At 39.1% G+C, this 22247-nt stretch overlaps 2 pseudogenes; both read right to left on the bottom strand.

Annotated features, from left to right (window-relative positions):
* Nucleotides 1–22247, bottom strand: part of LOC147476073 (uncharacterized) — a 57146-nt pseudogene that overhangs the window by 14202 nt on the left and 20697 nt on the right.
* Nucleotides 12839–12933, bottom strand: LOC147476075 (small nucleolar RNA R71; annotated as a pseudogene).

Here is a 22247-nt window from a genome sequence, read left to right as displayed (position 1 = left end):
TTTAGTGTTAATTGCGTGTACATGACTATTGTTTGAAGAACGTTTGTCTTCGGAAAACTTGTCCATATCCAGTGATAAAACGAGGGTAATAAATCGATTATGGTTGCTGTAAACAAAGCATTCAACTTATGTATTGGCTACGCGCTTTCGCGTTTTCACCAAAAGAACCAAATCGCATTGTGTTGTTTTGTTTGAATAAATTGTTTTGGTTGAATTTTTTGTGATGTGATACTGTGGGTTTGATGTTGATTATTAAGGATTGATTGAGTGCTGTAGAGTGAGGGGAAGGCGCTGTCGAAGCTTGTAGAAGTCTTTAATGGCGTCGTTAAGCCAAATGAAGGAAATCGTCCTAATGGTTTTAGTTTGAACTCTTTTTGGTTTTGATTGTGAATTGTTGGTGGGTTATTGGTTGTTGATGGTTGTTTGGGTGATGGAGAGTGTGTGGTTGAAGCTTTGAACAAGCTTTAATGGAGGTCGAAAATTCCCAGATCTAGTTTAAAGGGAGTGGATGGAGTTAAGGGTTTTAGTTTTACCTTTTGTTAAAGTTGTATGGTTTTTCCTCAGGAGCAAAACCGATATGATGAGGAAGGGAGGAGAGGTGGCCGGAAAATGTGAGCTAGTGGTGGAGGGGATGACCGAGATTTTGATCCGGTGCTCCCAGTCTCACTAATTCTAATTCTATTTTGGTTGGGCTTGGGCCTAAACATTAGTTTGTTTGTTGGGCCGGTTTCCTATTTTTGTTGTGGGCTTGAGTGTTTTGTTTAGATTGTGGGCTTAAGTTATTTTTGTGGGCTTAAGTGTTTTGTGGACTTGTGGGCCCAAACAGACTTGTGGGTTTAAGTTATTTTAGATTGTTGGGTTAGGTTATAAAGGCTTGGGCTTTGGTTTTTGGGCTTTGTTTTGTTTAGTAAGATTAGGACCATGGGTTGAAGTGTTTTGCATACTGGTTTGCGTCAGGACCTGTTGGACGAACACCGTTTTGGGAAATAACCCTTTGACTAGTTGACCAGAGTTGACTTTTAACTCGGATGATGATTTGGTCTATTAGGATAGGTCTAGTGCTATAAGCGTGCTTGGCTTTGGGCTAATACTTTATATATATACGTGTGTACGTGTATTAACTTCTATGTGATATATCAATCTTTTATGATATACGACGCTATGACACTTAAACATCGATATATTAATAACGCGTAAACTATAATACAAGAAACAAGATACTCCTCCGTTCTTTGAAATAATATATGCAATAATGTTCAAGAGTGTTCTCAATAATTTACCACACCCTTTTTGAATCTCTGCACGTCTCAAGTTTTGGAAATGAGATTTTATGACTGAAGATGTCATGTGATAGGTGGGCATTTATTGAATGTGTCATAAATGGCCCGTTAGCGTTATAATTGGGTATTCATTGATTGTGCCATGAATGACCTAAGGTACATAGTTACTAAAGGGTGGGTGTATAAGAAAAGTAATTAATTAATTAATAAGATAAATTGATTTGATGGTGCGGGTGTGCTTGGACTTGCATTTGAATACTTATATGATATCTACATATGTTGTTTAGAATTCCTAACTTCTGTTTGCAGGGGGGTAGGACTTAATAATATTGTGTGCAGGGACGCGGTCCTACCTTTATACAGAAGTGGATATCGGTAAGATTTAATTCAATTAACGAGTTATTAAAATGAGTTATTATAATGAGCTAATAGAATGGAAGTCTTGCTTGGGAAGAAACTATGCCGGTTGAAATGACGGAACTACCTATCTTCCAAGATGAGAATGATTAAGTTATGGGAAAATATAAAGTGATTGTTTGGATAGTTAAAGTATGACATTGTTTTTATGTGGTTAGTCTACTCATACCAACAAATTCTATTTTGCTGACCCATGTTTGCTTTGTTAAACATAGCCTTTTAATAAAGTGATGGTTGAGAAATTTTGGAGATTATTGTTGTTAAGTTGATTCTTTATGATGTGGGTTTTCGATTTTGGCATGTGTTGTATCCACCCCGTCATAGTCTGGGTTTTTAGACAATTGAACATAGCGATGTTTGAGATATTTATATTTCAAATATTCACTTTGTAATTGTTTAGAAATTTGGGCTGTGACAAAAATAGTCTCCATAGCTTGCCAAGAAATAGAATCATAGGCCTTCTTTATATCCAGCTTTATGGCACATCTCTTCTAACCATCCTTTCTTGAGTAGCCCCTTAGTAACTCATGAGCCATAAGGAGATTGTCTTGGATAGACCTCCCCAGAATAAAAGCTGATTGGGAGCAGGATATCAAGGAAGAGATACAAGACTTCATTATGTTGGTTAGTACTTTATACACACATTTATAGATGATATTACAATAAACAATAGGTCTAAAAGAAGAAACAGAAGAAGCATTTCTCATTTTTGGGATGAGACAGAGAAACGTGGAATTTATACCTCTGGCCAACTTTTTGTGGATAAAAGAGTACTTGATAGCTCTGGTGAAATCATCTCCAATAGTTGCCCAACTTTTCTTGAAAAAGCAAGCATTGAAACCATCGGGTCCAAGTGCCTTATTATCCTCCATATCAAATAAGGCATCCTTTATTTCCTTGTCAGAAACAGGGGATACCAGAAAATAGCTAGTTACTGAATCTATTTCCATCACCTGAATATTGCTCAGTATCCCAGGATCACAGTATGCCTCTGAATGGACACCAAGAAGATCAGTGTAAAACTGTAGAAACGCATTAGCTATAGGTTCCTTTCCTTCCCTTCCCTTTTAGTTCCTTGAGCATCATCGATTTCCCACACAAAATTCCTTGACTTCTTCTCCTTCAGTGCATTAAAGAAACACACACTACATTTGTCTCCAAATCGCATCCAGTTAATATCAGTTTTTTGAAGCAACTCTGCTTCCTCCATTTTTAGCAAGCTACATAATTTATCTCTCAACTCAAACTCTTGGGCACTAAGGACACCGTCCAAAGGGTTCTGATGTAGCATTGCTTGAGTTGTAAGGAGTTGTTGTCTTGTTACTGCTACCACTCTTTGAATGTCATTGCAAAAAGCTTTGGTCCACCCTTTAAGCACTCCCTTTAGATTCTTTAACTTTTTTGCCAACATAAAAGATGGGCTGCCATAGTCTGCTACATCCCAACATTCTTGAAGTGTATTCTCAAAATCATTATGTAGTAACCAGGCATTACAGAACCTGAACGGTGGCTGACTTCTGAAGGAATCAAGGAAAGTCATAACCAAAGGGCAGTGATCGGACACACCTTGAGGTAACACTTCCACCTTTGTTGCCAATGATAGAGTAGACCAGCCGTCGATTACAAGACACCGGTCAATCTTCGACCACTTCCTAATATTATCTCTACCACTATTCCAAGTGAAGAAACTCCCTGATGCAGTGTGGTCAAACTGCCCTGCTTCATTCAAACATCTTGCAAACGACTGGGTTTCTCTTGGGTGCACAACCCTATCTCCAATTCTTTCATGGGAATATAACACATTATTAAAGTCTCCCATTACACACCATGGCCCCTGGATGCCGACACTAAGAGTTTCTAATTCTTCCCATAAAATTTGTCTTTTCTGGACATTATTACTGGCATATATCATAGTGAGAGAGAAGTTTATTCCATTTTGCAAAATCGGTACCTTTGAGTGCAAAAACTGATCCCCTTCCACTTCCTTTTCTATTTCCATAAAACTTTGGTCCCAGCTGATCCATATCCTCCCATACTCATCACTAGCGTAGTTATGAACTGTTCCCCACAATGGACATACCATATTCTTAATAGTGAGAAAGCGCTCCATACGTACCTTAGTTTCCAATAACCCTATACATTTTATCCTATTCTCTATTAGAAACTTGTTCATCTGCTTAGCTTTTGTACAATCATTTAACCCCCTAACATTCCAACTACTTATCTTAATCATATATAAGATTAACGACCTTTCTTCTTTCCACTCCCTTTTGGTCTTCCCCTCCCTCTCTTCCCAGTTTGAGACTGTTGTTGTTGTTGTTGTTGTTGTTGTGCTGTCTTGTTCTTTTGGGCCCTTGTTAGTACTGGAGTGCTTTCTACAGCTACTTGTGACAGGCTAGGCGTACCATCCTTATCTCCAAACAATTCTGGCTCAGCATCAGATAGATCGTCATTTTCCAGTTCTGCTAATTCCTCGAAGATGTTTCTTTCTGCATAAAACATCTCTACACCAGGGTGCACTTGCTGTAGAGGTTCGTGCATCACTGCTATTGGTTGTTCTGACATGTCTTGCACAGCATAGGTACATTCGACTCTTCCCGGTGTTACTAGCTCATACTACTTGTTGTATGTTTTCTTCCATCACATTTGTGTTTCCAGTCCTTAAACTCAATGGGAGCTCAGTGTTAGCCCCACCTTGCTCCATCACTCCTGCCCCTTCCTCCTGAGCCTCATGTACTTCTTGTTCTTCAGCTGTAACATTCACATTTAGGTTCCCTGAACTCACTGAGCTTGTTAACTCAGTCCTATTACTCTGAGATGTCCCGTACTGTTCACTGTTACCTTCTGGTTGGTTTCCACCCACAGCTACAATCTGTAGCTCCCCTACATCAGCCCCTTGTCCACTTGTGTTTCCTACTTCTTGCCTCCCTGTTTCTGCTCTCGCTATATCTTTCTGTACGCCATAGTTTTGACCATTTTGCCTTCGTGCCCACACCTTAGTGGTCCTTACTCCACACTAATTTGTTACATGCCCAAAGCAGTTACACTTTTCACAGGATAACGACTTCCAAGGGTACTCTAGTGGGATGACAATCTCTCGAGCTCCCGCTTTTATCTTTATACTTTCTTTGTAACTGTGGTTCACAGGGAATTCTATGTAGAATCGAGCAAAGGATAATCATTTGCATTTTGCTGTCGCTTCATCCATGAACTTTGGAGTTCCTCCAATCAAACTTCGCTAGATACGACAGTCCTTCAAAAGTCCACATTTTTTTTACGCCCCCAAAATTTTAACCCACACCGGAATAGTGGCTACCTCTTTTCTATAGTTATCAACCTCCACTGACCATGGCTTTATTACAAACACCCTACCCGCGATGAACACTGGTCCACTTTCCAAGACCATTTGCCGGTCTTTAGCGCTCGTATAATGTAGGAACCATTATTCAAAATGCAAATATTTCTACAAACTGCGAACACCACGCGCAGCGGAATCAATGGGTGTCCACGATTTGTGAAAAAGAACATACCTTTGAGATCCGGTTTTGATAACTCTGAGAATCCAAGCTTTATGAATCCGAATCAACAATCAACCCCTTGATCTTTTGTTGTATTCTTTTAGAATAGATTGGTCGTTGTGTGGACAACGATCTACCAATCCCCTTCTTTCTCACAAAGCTAGATCCAATTTTGGATCTATCTTTCCTTGCCTCTTTTTCTGTTCAGATGAATAGTCAATTTCAGCTAGAGAGAGAGTATTCTATTTATAGGCTACAACAGGGACCATGAGGAGAAATTAGGGTTGGGCCTCCTAACGGGCTTGGGCTTCCCATGTTCGCCTCGAACACACGGCCCAAGTTCGTCAACAAATGACTTATTCCACTAAAGGCCATTGTTGCACTACCGCCCTAATCCTAAATTACGTGTTAGCATTTATGGGCTCCATATTATATGCTCGTTGATCTCCCCATGTTTAAGATATCGAATGTCCGTTGATTAAATCAAGTTACTGACAACTACATTAATCAACTTCTTATGTCCTTGACTAGTACCACTCAACCTCATTGTCATGTCGGAATAAATCCACCTGCAGGGTTTACATGACAATCTTTTTGAGCTCCTCAAGGGGACATCATCAACCCGACTTCTCGCGGGACATGGATTCCTTCTATAATCAACAACACACCTTACATACAATGTCATTACCCAATCCATCGAGTTTGTTGATTCACAAATGAATCTTACTCATTGATGATTTAAAGCAATGTACAATGCATGTAAGTGCCCATTATTATATCCGGATTAGGAGGACAAGCATCCATAATAACAGAGGCGTTTGTTCTCTTATATAGTCAGTATAAGGAGAAACAACCTCACTTGGTCCTGTTCAATACACACAAAGTGTATAAGTGTAATCTTATAGTCAAGATAGACTAATACCAGATTATACTACAACCGTACTAATGGTTTGTCCAAATCCATCTAGGTTATGAACGATTACTTATACTTTATAAGGTACTGATGATATGATCTTCTGTGTGTTCACACCATATCATCTACAACATAAAGTATTAGACACATGCATATAACTAATAACATATATAATATGCATAATATTTGCCCATATGATTCTCATTCAAAATATAAAGAATTAGAGTTAATACAAAAGTAATGCTTTTAGTATATAACCCTATCATATAACTCATGTAAAATAAATCTTTATCAGTAGTAATATCCACCGACCCTTTCAATTTCCACCGTTTCTCCAGTACATCCTTTACCGTGAGGAACGACAACCGTTTATCCAGAAAATACCCCACCATATGCTCATCCCAATACTTAATCCCTTGCTCGACTAGTTCCACAAGAACTTGCACTACTCCATCAATTATTATGGGGGAGAACGCCTTAACGGTTACATTCGACTCCTGGGATCCAGTTCTACTAAACAGAGAACTCCACGAAGAAACATGAGCACTATCCTGGTTTGGGATGCTAGAGCTTGGTCCTAGATTGCCAGTTTGTGTTGGCTCTTCAGCACTGCTTTCATGGTTGGTAGTTTGAATAGTATATGTTTGGGACTCAGAACACGAGATGCTGGGATACTCAAACTCGTAAAGATCCATGCTTGTACACTTATCAGAACACTCACTGTTCACAGTGTTGAATTTTACCCGATAAGAATGGAAGCATGAGAGTTGAGCTGCCTATTCTGAACTCACTCTGTATCTCAGAGAAGGATTTTACCAGGTCGGAAGAGCAACTACTTTCTCTCTGAACTCTGACTAGAGGATTTTACCAGAGAGCTAACCAAAACGAAAAGAACAGATGGGATAAGCTACGAAGAGATCGAGTATCAGCTTTCCAGTTGAGCGCTCTTTCTCCTACCAGAAACTTGGGGTAAAAGTTACTAAAAAAGGTAAAGACTTGTAGATAAGATTTATCTACCTACTAAAACTTACTACTAAAGGTAAACTACGGGTTCACAGGATCAAAAAAAATAGTTTACCCTAAGTTACTCCCATTCTCCCACACTTGGTTCCCATTTAGAACTTGGCACTAAAGATTTGGTGCAGAATCGACCGCGCGAGTGAAATTTAGGCTACAGGTGTTGCGTGCGTGAGGTTTTGTGAGGGGAGCAAGATCCGGATTTGAAGGAGGAAGAAATGTGAGGGGCTAACGCGTGGTGTGTCTCACGTGAAGGCTTTATGTCCTGGGCAAGTGACTTGGGTCGGTTCGGATTTTTTGGCCCAAGCCCATATAAAATCAGGAAATTCCCTTTATGTCCTGAAATGTCTGAAATTTCCAAATTGATATCTCGATTCATTTCAACTCCAAATGGAACGAATGAGGTGCCAAAATGATCGGCATTAAAAATGGCATCCAATGGAATATGGAAATGGCACATTCGAACTTTTTTTTTTATTTTTTTTATTTTTTTTATTTTTTATATTTATATTTATTTTGGGGGGGTTGAGTCTTGTAAAAATAGAACGCTTTTTTTTTTTTTTTTTTTTTTTTTTTTTTAAATGTACAAATGTACAAGGGGAGATGAACGTGTCAACAACACCGGAAGTCCAGAAGAAACACTACAAACAGTAAAATTAGGCAACTGTCATGTCAGCTCTGTAGCGAACCCAATCTAGCCAGACTATAGCTTAACCTTTATGTTTTGGGGGCCTAGGGTTCAGGACGGTACCATTCCTGACCAATGTGCAATGGTCTAATAATAATATTACCCTTAGTACATATGGTATAGCATCAAACTGCCCCGAACTGCAATCAAATAGAAAACTGCTAGGGGTTGGCCTTGTGAAATCCATTGCCTGTCCGAATTAGGGAACATCCGATGTTGCACATCACGACTCTCTTTGTGCACAATGCTTAGTACAAAGGGAAAAATAAAAGACACGAGTATATACATGTTGAGTCTTTTAATGTCAGATCCTCAAGACGAATGTAAGTCTTTTAACCTCAGATATTCAAGACGAATCCCAACCTGTGGGAGCAATGGGTCGACGACGAAGTTTATCCTGCAGAGCTGGTGTCAGACAAAAATATACCTTATACCGGCTCATGTCGGATAGACAAAAATATACCTTATACCTAGTCAAGATGGATGAGATTTACACCAAATGATGAGCTAGAGTTCGCGAGGAAGAGAATAGAAAAGGGAAGAGAAGAAAGGAGGGGAAATTTTTGGTACCATTGTTTACCAAAAGTCACGTTTGCTCGATTATCAGAAGACATTTATACTCAGTTCTGAAATAGAGTTTTTGTGGACTAAGGTTCTGGCGCTTGCAACCACACACTTTAAGAGATTTGAGAGAAGAAAATAGAAAAGGACCCGACTACCCTAATGGCGTACTTCCCCTGTTTTAAACACATGGAAGGAAGTACACCATCGAATCTATTAGTCTCTGTAGACTGGATCTTTGAGAAGAGTCTTTTCGACATCTGGAGAGCGCAACTCATGAAAATGTTTAAGGCATTAGGCATTTACCTGAAATTCGTTGTTATCGTTTAAATTTTTCAAAGAGATAGCCTCATAAGGGGTGACAGCAGAGACAATGAAAGGACTAGACTATCGAGTTTTTAACTTTCCTGAAAAAATGTGTAATCTTGAGTTGTGCAACAAAACTTTTTGACCAATTTTGAAATCTTTTCTTAATATGTGTTTGTCATGCACTCTTTTCATGTTGGCTTTATAGGATTTCGAGAGATAATAGGCATCACTCCGAATCTCCTCAAGCTCATTTAACTACAATTTTCGCTTCTCGCCTGCCGCATTGGTATTATAATTTAGGCTTTTGATGGCCCATAGAGCACGATGCTCAAGTTCAACCGACAGATGACAAGGTTTTTCAAAAATGAGGCTGTAAGGAGACATGCCTATGGGTGTCTTAAAAGCCGTTCTATATGCCCACAAGGCATTAGCTAATCGGAGAGACCATTCTTTTCTAGATGGATTAACTATTTTTTCTAAAATGGTCTTAATCTCTCTATTAGAGACTTCTACTTGGCCACTGGTCTGAGGATGATACAGAGTGGCCACCTTGTGAGTGACTCCATATTTCTTTCCTAACAACTCAAATATTTTATTACAAAAATATTTCCCCCATAACTAATGATAGCTTTGGGAACACCAAAATGAGAGAAAATATTTTCTTTTACGAACAAAACAACAGTCTTATGATCATTCGTACGACATGCCATTGCCTCTATCTATTTTGACACGTAGTCAACAACTACCAGTATGTATAGAAAGCCATGAGAATTTTGAAAATGGACCCATGAAGTCGATGCCCCACACATCAAAGATTTCCACAATTAGAATTGGATTTAAAGGGCATCATATTACGTTGAGTAATACGTCCTAGCTGCTGGTAGCAGTTGCATGCTTTATAATGCTCATGTGCATCTTTAAAAAGTGTTGGCCAATAAAACCCACATTGTAGAACCTTGGCCGCAATTTTCTTACCACTGAAATGACCACCACAAGATTGTTCATGGCAAAAGGATAACACATCATTGTGTTCCCAATCGGGAATGCAATGACGGATCAGTTGGTCTGAACAATACTTGAAAAGGTAGGGGTCATCCCAGAAATAAAATTTCATAGTGGATAAGAATTTTTTCCGGTCATTACGAGACCAAGATGAAGGGACTTCCTCAGTAACTAGGTAGTTTACCATATCAGCGTACCAAGGAGATGAAAAAATGGAATACAAGTGTTCATCCGGAAAGGAATCATAGATGGGTTCGGTATCATTATCGACATCACTGATGAGTCGTGATAAGTGGTATGTAACCACATTCATGTAACCTTTTTTATCTCTAATTTCTAGAGTAAACTCTTGCAAGAGGAGGATCCATCGAATCAACCTTTGTTTGGCATCTTTTTTTCGCTAATAGGTAACGAAGTGTCACATGGTCAGTGTAGACTATTGTGGAAGAACCAACTAGGTGATAAGAACCCAAACTGTAGTTTTAACCCTATAACAGTCATACTATTAGACCAATTATGTGAGTAATAATTAAGAGTTAACACTGATTACGTGTTTTTATGCATTTCAGGCTTCAAAGTCCATTATGTGCAGAAATGTGCCACTTTAGCGAGATAAAGGAGCAAAGGTCGGTTACTAAGGAGTTCCATGACTAAAGGCCAAGATTCAAGAAGACAAAGCCTTTCTAAAGCCCGGTCAAAAGCTGAAAAGTCGACGCCGGGCGTAAAACAAAGACACAAAGTTAGCGAGAACTTCGAAGGCCGTATCTTGGGACTCAGACCTCAGAATGGGACCTACCTTATATCAAAACGACCGGCTCGGAAAGAGCTTTCCAATGGTCTAAGCCTTTATCCAATCAGAGGGGAAAAAGTGGACGAAAAGTCTGTTGAAGCCAACTGCAGCTGAAGAGGCCTTTTTGATCGAAGAATGGGTTTTGGGCCTGATTCTCTGGCCCAAAACATGGCTACAAGCCCATGCACGATTTTTGGATCTGAAAGTATAAAAACCAAAGCTTCACTCTTTGTTAATGGTAGATAGTTAATGGTAGCTAGTTAGACCTAAAAATATAGATAATTATAGATCTAGTTTTCATGTAATAAAATTAAGTTTAGTTTAAATTCAATTCTTGTTTTAGATTAAACTCGTAGAATCATTATTCTTAATTAGTTTGATTAATAAATTAGCTAGTTTGTCAATTTCGATTCTTGTCATTTACAATTGTGTAGATCTAATTTCCCTTATTACGTAGATAGCTAGACTTAGATTAGTTAGATTATTAATTTAGTATTTGAATCATTGTTTTATTATTCATTAGATTAATAAAATAGTGTTCTCCATAAGTTAGTTTCATTTCCAATAATTGTTTAGTTTCAATTCGTAGATTCAAGTAATTGTCATTATTAGTTTAATTCAATTATTGTATTAGTAGTTTTGAATTGGGTTTAAACAAGCAAAGTTTCAATCTTTATATCATGTCTTGTTTGAATTTCATTGGGAATGATAGCGTGATGATTCTCGGCTAAACCTCCATTGAGGGGTTGAGAAGCCTTGATGAAAGCTTGATTCCGATTATCGTAGAGTCGTCGTAATTTCCTTTCCACTCTAGAAATGATTAGTTCACCATGAGAATGGGTTTAATCGTTCACATACTAGTTATGAATTGGTAGAAATGGCATGTGTAATTAGGGATTAGGAGTAACCATATTGTTTCGCTGGGCGATTCAATTCGGATTACTGACGATTCGTCGTTAGTAGGATTAAGTCGAAGTTAAGGTGAAATCAATTCCCTCTAACTCCTTATCATAGAATCAACGTAGCATTCCCATAGTTGTTCGATAGTCGACTAGTTGCATCTTGTGGGTAGTCGCATCGCACTCAAGTTGCCACTTCATAAATCTCTCATTAGACTTTAGAGTTAAGAGCACTTATACGTAGAGAACACAGCATGCGGAAGGACTAGGAGTGGAACGAACTTCTACTCCACTATATTTCGATAGGATTGAGAGTAGAAACTTTGATAAAATATAGACACGTAAAATAAGTTTTAATTTACTTACGTTTTGAGTTCATCGTTCATTTTGTAGGTAAACTAGGCGATTACCATTTATCAAATGGCGCCGCTGCCATATTAGTTTCACTTCCACATTGTTTTTGTAGTACAAGTACTTTTATTAAAGTCCCATTAAACCCACCCACCCTTGTTTGATTCATACTGTGGTTTTCCGAGTCAGCGTTGGAAAGTTCCATAAAAATATACACGGAGCGATCACGCTTCTAACCGAGCGCCTGCTACCAAAAGATCAGAATAATCGAGCCGACCAGCCTCTAAAACACTGTAACTTCAAGTTACACGGAGCGACAGCTTCTAAGTGATGGCCCGCCGCCTAAGCTAGAGTTTTCGGATTTCTACAGGTTTTGATTCGAATTTTGATTTTTCAAGTTTTTCAGGTGTTCTAACTTGTTATATACACCGAACACGCCAGAAACAAGGCGTTATTCATAAGCGAAGCAAGGACGTCAATCAGGTATTCCTTTCTTCCACACCTCGCTTCTCCCCGTTAGAGGTTTAGACTAGTATATCGAATAGTTTGGAGTGTTGATGTGTTTAGCTAAAATTGGTCTTAGCCTTGTATGAGATTAAGGTCCGGCCTAACAAAAACACCGAACGTAATTACACAACAACGCCAACAAACAAGTCTATCTAGTATACCACCCACTACACCTCTAACTACTATTTCACACACACCACCGACATAATGCCCGACGGAAGGAGAGACTCCTCTCGGACTTTTATAAAGCCTTGAGCGATAGCCCCAAATCTTGCATCGTTCTAGCAGAACCGATTGGGGATTTCGAATCCCCAAATATTTTAAATTTGTTACCCGTTTTTATGGATTAGACCATGAAAAACCTTATCAGCATTACATCGTGGGATTGAACAAGTCCTAACAACATTCCACCATCCTACGGTTGGTGCGGAACAAATTAAACTAAGGGTATTCCCTTTCACCTTAGCCGATAAGGCGCCTCGTTAACTCGCCAAAAGCCCTAATTTCGTGGACTCGTGGGCTAAACTTGTTCAAATTGTTTATGGAACATTTTACCCACCCCTAAAGACGGATGAGATGCTTTCCAAGATTTATTTCTTTTCGACAAAATCCTCATGAATCATTTTCAGAGGCTTGGAATCGTTTCACCGATCTCCTTATAAAGTGTCCACATCATAACTTAGCTTAAAGACACGTTAGTTCGTGTTTTTTTCAAAGGACTTCTACACCACCATAAAGAAGTCCTAGACATAATGAATGGGGTAGTTTCTTAAGCAAAGGAGCCCCGGAGGCTTATAAATTTTAGAGGATCAAACTAAGCTTAAATAACAACGGGGGGGTAGTGATGATATCCACCACTCCGCTAGTTCATCAAATACTGATTAAGGCTCTTAGGGATGTTTGAAATTAAACACGATCCCGAAGCTTAAAACTCTAATCGAATCACTCACTAAAAAGGTAGAAGCCATTTCTATTCAACAAAAGCCTATCCCCCGTCATGAATGTAAATTCAAATCCATGTAGTTTTTTGAGCCCCGAAAGCATCCCCGACTTCCACTCGTCCTATAGCCTATGAACATGCTTGTTCCATTAATAGTGAACCTAACGCCTTTGGAGACAAAATCCCAACTTCGGTTGGAGAAATAACCAACACGCCACACCTCCGTGGTACAATAATCAATATGTTAGGCCAACGACAGCTTTTTAACCAAGCTCCACCACGACAAGGACGTGGTCGGGGTAATTTTAATAATTATAACAACCAAGTGCAACCTCGACAAGGTCAAGGTAGTTATAATAATTATAATGCTAATAGAGGTATCGTTAGGGTAAATAATAATTATCAAAATCCACCCATAAATAATTCACGAAATAGTTCGGTCATACCACCCGCGGACTACTACACCCACACAACGGATCGTCTTGACACCTTCATACAAGTGAGCCAAAACTTTTCCAAACCATGGATCAATCTAACCAACGGCTTCTACAATCCGTTAATAATTTAAGCCAACAGGTTGGCCCAAGATAAATCCCAATCCAAAGGTGTGTTTCCGTGTCACTAAATACCTAATCCTAAAACAACAAACACAGCCTTTGAGGTAACCAATAATACTAGTAATGAATATGAAAATGTAAGTGAGCTAAAGGCCATCACCACTCTCCGTTCGGCGGCAGAGTGGTTGATAACAAAGTAACTATGCCTAAAGTTACCCCCACCAAGAGCCCCTACACCCGCTATTTTACTAGATATCTAAAAAGAAACTCAAGAGCCTACCCCGTAGAGGTACCGGTTACAACACAACCTAAGAAACGTAAAGCCACGGTTAAACATCCAGGTGATACCATTGCTAAAATATAGACGAAACCACCGTTTCCACAAAAATTAGCCATGTTAACTAGGGATACTAATTATGAGGAGATTAGGGACGTTTTCAAGAATCTAACTATAAACCTTCCCTTCCTCGAAGCTATTAAAAGCTACCACACCATGCTAAGTTTCTTAAGGAGTTGTGTACTACTAGGCGAAGACAAATATACAAAAGAAGCCTTTTAACACAAGAATTCCCAACTCTATCCGAACATAATGGAATTGTTAAGTACAAGGACCCGGTCGATCCCCATCGTACAATGCACCTTAGGAGATTCCTATATGACGACGCGTTATTAGACACGGGGGCTAGTGTTAACTTACTCCCATTTTATTTGTATAAACAAATAGGCCTAGACGAAATGCAACCCACTAAAATGACATTGCAATTAGCTGATCGGTCTATTAAGTATCCTAAGGGTGTGGTCGAAAATGTTCGTAAAAATTCAGGATTTCTACTATCCGGTTGATTTTGTCATCCTCGATCTGTAAGGATTAACGACTATCCCGATCATCTTAGGCCCTTTTCTCGGCAACTTCCAATGCGCTCATTAATTGTCGCGATGGTTCAATGTCCATGTCTTTTGGCCATCTTGTTGTTGAAGTCAATGTTTTTAAAACAAAGACACGGTTACCCGATTCGCCTATGGATGGAGAGGTTAGCATGATCGAGCTTTGCTCGAGATTATTTCAACAACACGCGTTCCCCGATAATCATATGCCCAAATTTCTTTCCTTTGGAAGTTCAGGACTCCAACATTTTCATCCCTACACTAGTCGATACACATATTACGGATGAGGATGAGATAGATGACTTTCTCAAAGATGTAGATAACTATCATAGTAACGTGGATATGACCAATCTAGATGAGGAATTCGATGAGTTTCTTAGAGGAGGTGATGATTCACCATATCAAGAACTACTTTGCACAACATCCACCTCGACTCCCCTCCTTCCACCCTTTCAAAGGAATCTCGAGTTTGCACTCGATTCTTTTGTTTCTTCTGTGCTTCATAATTTTTTAAATCCACCTAGTAAACAAATACTTCAGAAAGACAAACCATTTGATACCTTCATTTTCAGACTTGAGACATTCCCTACCTACACTATGAATGAGTTTTGTGCTAAACCCACATCCTCATTTTTTCCATGCTTTCCTTCTACAACTTATCCATATCCACCATATTCTCCACAACCATTCACCTTCCCACACTTATTTACTAGAACACCCTCTCGTTCAAAAATGAAAAAGAAGGTGCATGCTAGGTTACGTAATAGGGTTATCTGACTTTGCTTTCATTTCACTAGGTTGCGTCATAGGAAATCTTGGTGCTTGATTGTGTTTGGATATGTTTTCTGTGATCTTTATTTATGGAATGATCCACAACTATTTCGTTTGTTGATATATAATAAATTGCATGTTCATACATATGTTTAGATAAAGTCTCGAGTATCTGACTATAAACGACTCAACTTTTGTGTTTGGTGCATTCCTTTCATTTCCATATATTGGTGAGTGCACCATTAAGGTAACCGGGCCCTCCCTACGGAGTGTGTGGCTGTAAGTACCGGATCCTAAGTCCACGTTTAACGTAATTCACGTTTTCCACTCTTGCATGTTTTCTCGGATTTTGGGAATTATGTCTTTCTTGTTATTGTTTTTTTTTTTAAAAGTAAAAAAAAATATATATATATATATATATATATATATATATATATATATATTAAAGAATAAACATAGTAATCCGGAAGTCTCGGGAATCTGACTTTAAAAGACCCACTACTAAAAAACAAATTTTCTAAGCTTCGTTGTAATTTTTTTTTTTTTTTTTTTTTTGTTTGGGGGTGGGGTGTTCATGTTTCCGTCCTAGAATGTTTTATATCCCATTAGAATTGCTTAGGTCGTTGAATTGTATTACGATTCGGGTTGACATAATCCATGAATTTAGAGTTCAGTCGTTCGCATAACGTACGTCATGCATGCACTTCGAGACATTTTCTACTATCTTATATGTCATCCAAGGTCGGAATAGAGTGTTTTATGGATCATTAGATTGGAAATTCTCTCCTGATCATTTCCATATCTCATTCACAAAAATCGGACCGGTAACGAAGCGGCAATTTTGATTTGAAGTTTCGCGAAAAATCGAAAAATTCAAAAATTTCGAATTGGGCTTGGGCCCAAACCAGCTTCAACCTGGGGCACCGCGGCGCACCAGCTTTACCTTTCCCCAAACAGTCGCGTTCATCTTCCAAATCGCCATTAACGCCCACCAAAGCTCCAAAACCTAAAAAAAAAAAATTAATTAAAAAGAAAACCAAATTAACCCACGCCCACAGTTCAAATCCACTTCCAATCTAATCTAAAATCTTTCCACCACCACCTCCACCAAATTAAATCATCAAAAACCACCGGGAAATAAAAAAATTTGAACTGCCGATCCACCATTGCGCCACCACCACTGTTTGCTTCAGTCGGTCGATTCAAATTCCAACACCACATTCCATTTAAACCCCCACTACATTCCAAACACTAAAATGGCTCAACAACGTCGAATTTTACCGGAGCAAGTTTTTACTGGCGACCACTTCGCGCCGTTTTACGGTGACGAAATGATCAGTAGAGACTGGAATAGTTTGTGGTACTTTCGACCTTTACCTTTTAACGACGACTTTGTCCGGACGGTTCTACAACACGAGGGAGTTGGAGGGACTAGAATTTTGTTATGGTGGCGTAAGAGGAGGAAGGAAGTAACTTCACGGGGTTGTTGGCGAGATTCTAGGCATTCCGCCTAGAATCCATCCGATGTCATGTTACAGAGTCCTAATATATGGGGGGTAGAGCCGTTGATGCACGCGGACGGTTACTAAAAGGAACTACAATGCAAGATCTCATTGTGTTCGCCAGGGCATCCCCTCGAACCCAACCGGTGGCCGCGGCAATTTCGAGATTGGTTGGAACGCCCCTGGGCAAGGAGAAGGTCAACGACATCGGTCCGAACTGCCTCCACATTTTATGGATACTCCGAGAGCAGAAGTACGAAGTTTTGTATCTTGGAGTTTTGCTTAGCATGATTAGGGGAGTAGGGAAGGCTGTTGCACCTCTCTCCCGTGTTGATAACCAAGATCATGCTGAAGTTGAGAGAAGCTCCGGCGTTTGATAGGTCTTACATCACCCTGCACCGAAATCCTCGCATTTATAAGGAGTGTGTCCAACTAGTTTGGAGGTTGCCTGAGGATAGGATAGAGGACGAGGAGTATGGTGGAAATGAGAATGCCGAGGAGGATGGGGGAAATGAGATTGCCTCGGAGGATGAGGAGGACTTGACTTGTTTTGATGCGGATTCCCTGGAGAGGTGTTGGTCAGATGCAGAACGCATGGCCGTAATTCATCGTGGCATGCATTCACTCAACACTATCTGCGAAGACCTCCGGACTCGACATGCTACTATCCATCATAACTTCGAGATCCGATCCCAGAGGGAGGACGAGCGGTGGGAACAGATGAGGGCCGAGCTAGAAGAAGCGCCGATTCGGGCCGACATGCTTGCACGATTCCCACCTCACGGGGATTCTCCTTCCGAGGACACACCATCGAGGCACGAAAGTGTCGCCGAAAAGGCTAATGGTCTTTGGCCCATCGGAGCTCGGGGAGCTATCTCGACCGTGTGCCCTCCGCTACCAGTACCGAAGTAGTTAGGGATAGTATCGTTTGATGTTTATTTGTAGTTTCATTATTATTGTTTATTTTAATGTAAGTTTAATTCTGTAATTTGAATTTTGTAGTGAAATGTACTTCAAATGAAAATTTTAATATAATGAGGTTATTTTCATTGTGCGTGGTTGTTTAATATTGATCCCACCTTCCCAAATTGTTTGGGGGTGGTGTTATCTATTCCAACATGATTTTTATATGACCCTTGTTTTAGAATTTATTACGGAGTCAAGGTGAAAATATGGCCATTTAGGCAAATTTATGAATATGTATATGAAATCTCGATTAAATAGGTAGATTCTATCCTAAATTCAACCTAAAAGATACTAGGCTTGTTTTAGAATCAAGGAAATGAGTTGTTTCCGTTTTCGGGTTTGGAAAGTTTAGGATTTTCGGAAACTGCCGTAAAAACTTTTTGGCAACTTCCCGATCCGTTTTAGCAACTTTAAACCTATATAAACTTCATTCATTCTACACTTATAACTCACACTACACCTAACCTTCATCACTCACCTTTCACTCCCACGATTCCCACGTTTCGTCTCAATTTCCGATCTTCAGCACCTCGGAGCATGCCTCTGCGCTTCAGAGGGCGCACTTTCACTCGCTACCGCAATTTTTTCAGAATTTTTGTCGAGCGACTTCAAGGCTTCAAGGCGACCATTCGCCAAACACTGGAATTCCAAAATCTTCAGAGTGCACTCGCGCCCTGACTTCCGTGGACCAGAAAAATTCCAGTTTTCTGTGGGTAGTTTTCGGATCATTCGCAGCTATTCCAAAGTGTAATTTTGAGATAACATCTCCTACCTTGATACCTTGATACCGGAATATTCTTTCGAAGATTTGTTCCAAAGCACTACTTATGGTGCTTGGTTTCGCGAGGCGATCACATACGTTGGCTGGGAACCGCTTATGGTAAGACCTGATGCACTTTAATCTCCAACACTAGCATCTTTTTTTTACGATAACTGCATTTTCTTTGAGAGACCGATGATGGAGAACAAGTGTTCTCCATCAACATTGATAATGAACCAATGGAAATTACCGTGTTCTTGCTAGCATTTGTTCTTGGACTTGCTATGCCCGGCTGAAATACAAGACCCATGGTGCTATTGGGTAGATAATATGTATGTCTACACTTTACGAAGTTTTGCATGAGTCGTATGGTGCGGGCATTTTCCGTATCGAGGACCAAGGGGAATATAACGTCGCCTTTGGTAGCCTGTCCATGAACATAGGAACCTGTATGGTTTTGGATCATGCTAAACATTTTAGGGAATGACGTTTTTATTCTGTGAATGAGGCCACTTGCAGCGTCTTCCTTGCTTTAGCCACGGGACGTATGTGTCATGACCTTCCCCAAACCTTGATGTCTAGTTTAGCTCGATCCCATAGCATGAGGCATAAGTACCTTCTTATGCCTGTTCTAATTTCCCGTATTATGCTATGTTTCTTTCCTATTTTTTGTACACATTTCACGGATTGGATTACGGTCGACACTGTACGACCCACCAATAGTATTATTCGATCTTTCCGTGCAATGACTTAGCAAGGGTGGAGGATACAACCTCATCAGGTTGCACCCTACACCCCATCAGACCAAGTGGCTCTTAATAGGTTAGCAATAATAGATGATAAATGGCGGGACGCCTGGAAAATTATCATGGCATGGCAGGACGCAAAGGAACCTCACTTCTTTATAGAAGAAGAGGATGACGAAGATGATGAGTAAAGCGGGAGATAAGGTAAGTTTTAATTCTAGTTAGTGTCCGCTTATGTCCCAAGCAATTTCATTCTTGTTAACCCCATAATGGGTAGAACTTCGTGATAGAGTTGCGTCCAGTTTTATTTCCTATATTAGTACGTTCTAACTTTGTTTTCATAGATGTTCCCTGAATTTCACGCGCGTTTCAATGGTATTTTTCCAACCCTCTTTATTTAAAATACTTTGAAGACAAAGCATGTTTCTTGTTTGGGGGGGGGGGGGGGGCATAGAAACACGTGTAATTAAGGCATCTATTAGGATATAGATAGAGATAATATGCATTTGTTTTCTAGTTAAAATTTCAAAAATTCAAAAATAGAAATAAATAAGTTCATGCTATACACTTAGGAATATTGGTATTGTTTTCCTTCTCTATGCTCTTAATAATCTAGAAGTCTCACGTAGATTTTGCATTAGAATAATTTTTAGAAACTTAGGTTAATATATAGGTAATAATCTTTGCATCTATCTATAAATATATTACATGAGTATCGATGATTGTTAGCAAGAAGTTTTTCAAATCTAGGCTAGAGTACTTATTCTACAAATCCTGTGAGAATATAGCCTAAAGCCTTATATGAGTTTAAACATTTGAGAAATGACACAAGGGAGAAGTAAAAAATCGGATAGAGAAATCACACGCCCACTTGCTTGATCACTATGCCATATCCTAAGCGAGAATTTAGGCCCTCTTTGGATCGATATAGCCAGAAATTCAAACCTATGAATTATTTTCCGCTAGTCGCCCCTCTGAGCCTTTCTTTAGCCTTTCATAAACCACAAATCCTTTACCCTGTTACAAAACAAAACAAAATAAAAAATTCAACCTACCCAATTTAGATAAGTCTGAAAATAGAATGAGGAAGAAAGAAGAAGAGAAAAACTTGTGTAAACAAAAGTTAGTTAATTGCTTCAGAAAATAAAGAAAAGAAGTTTCCAACCAAAGCAAAGAAAAATAAAAATAGAAATAAAATGAAAACTCCAAAAATAGAATAAAAGGGAGTCAAAAGCAAAAGAAAAGAAGAAAAAAAAAATGGCTAAGGATGGAAACAAAGTATAGAAGAAAAAGAAAATAACAAGGTTTTCTCTAAGTTACATAATATGAAGACTCTATTATCTCAGACTTGTCCTTTTTGAATATCCATTTCTTTCCTTCTTAAACCATCTCCTAATCCCCGCAACACCTAATAAAGACCTCTAGCTCAATTAGGAATAGGTTAGTGTGAAAGTAAGTGGCAGATGTGTTTGATCGACTCCGGCTTCCTTGTTGTCATTGAGATTGTAAGGTAAAGTGTACCCATTGCACACTGGAGTAGCGGAACTTGAGTGGAAAAATTAGAGTGTTGTATCTTGACTATTATTGTGAGAACCTACTTAAGGACGCTATCCCGAATTTCAGAAACGAACCTGCTAGGCATTTCATAGTATTACTCATAGTATTTATATTTGTATCATAGATGATTGATTATTATGCATATATTAGCTTAGGTTTCGACTTGATTACTCTATCTGCATTGATAGTGAGAGGTATAGTTAATTTAGAGCATGAATAAGGAAACAATAGTTTTATTTCTTAGTCGTTGTAGTATAGATGAAGTTTGTGAGTACCTTCACTGGAACACTCTCACGAGGCTATAACTCGTCCACTAGGGAATTCCTAGTGGTTTAAGCGCCTTGTTGCATATGGTCAATGCAATCGCGACTCAAATAAACGAGAGTAGTTAGAACTCCATTTTTGGTCACTTATTCTAATTTCTCATCTTTGCTTGAGGACAAGCAAAATGCTGTTTGGGGTGGTTTGATAAGAGCCCAAAACTGTAGTTTTACCCCAGAATACAGTCATACTATTAGACCAATTATGTGAGTAATAATTAAGAGTTAACACTGATTACGTGTTTTTATGCATTTCAGGCTTTAAAGTCCATTATGTGCAGAAATGTGCCACTTTAGCGAGATAAAGGAGCAAAGGTCGGTTACTAAGGAGTTCCATGACTAAAGGCCAAGATTCAAGAAGACAAAGCCTTTCTAAAGCCCGGTCAAAAGCTGAAAAGTCGACGCGGGCAGAAACAGTACACAAAGTTAGCAGAACTTCCGAAGGCCGTATCTTTAGACTCAGACCTCGGAATGGAGCCTACCTTATGTCAAAACGACCGGCTCGGAAAGAGCTTTCCAATGGTCTAAGCCTTGATCCAATCAGAGGAGCAGAAGTGGACGAAAAGTCTGTTGAAGCCAACTGCAGCTGAAGAGGCCTTTTTGGACTGAAAGAATTGGGTTTTGGGCCTGATTCTCTGGCCCAAAACATGGCTACAAGCCCATGCACGATTTTTGGATCTGAAAGTATAAAAACCAAAGCTTCACTCTTTGTTAATGGTAGATAGTTAATGGTAGCTAGTTAGACCTAAAAATATAGATAATTATAGATCTAGTTTTCATGTAATAAAATTAAGTTTAGTTTAAATTCAATTCTTGTTTTAGATTAAACTCGTAGAATCATTATTCTTAATTAGTTTGATTAATAAATTAGCTAGTTTGTCAATTTCGATTCTTGTCATTTACAATTGTGCAGATCTAATTTCTCTTATTATGTAGATAGCTAGACTTAGATTAGTTAGATTATTAATTTAGTATTTGAATCATTGTTTTA

Source organism: Coptis chinensis, chromosome 9 (assembly GCF_015680905.1).
Source record: "Coptis chinensis isolate HL-2020 chromosome 9, ASM1568090v1, whole genome shotgun sequence".
NCBI lineage: Eukaryota > Viridiplantae > Streptophyta > Magnoliopsida > Ranunculales > Ranunculaceae > Coptis > Coptis chinensis.
This window is presented reverse-complemented; position numbering and strand designations above follow the sequence as displayed.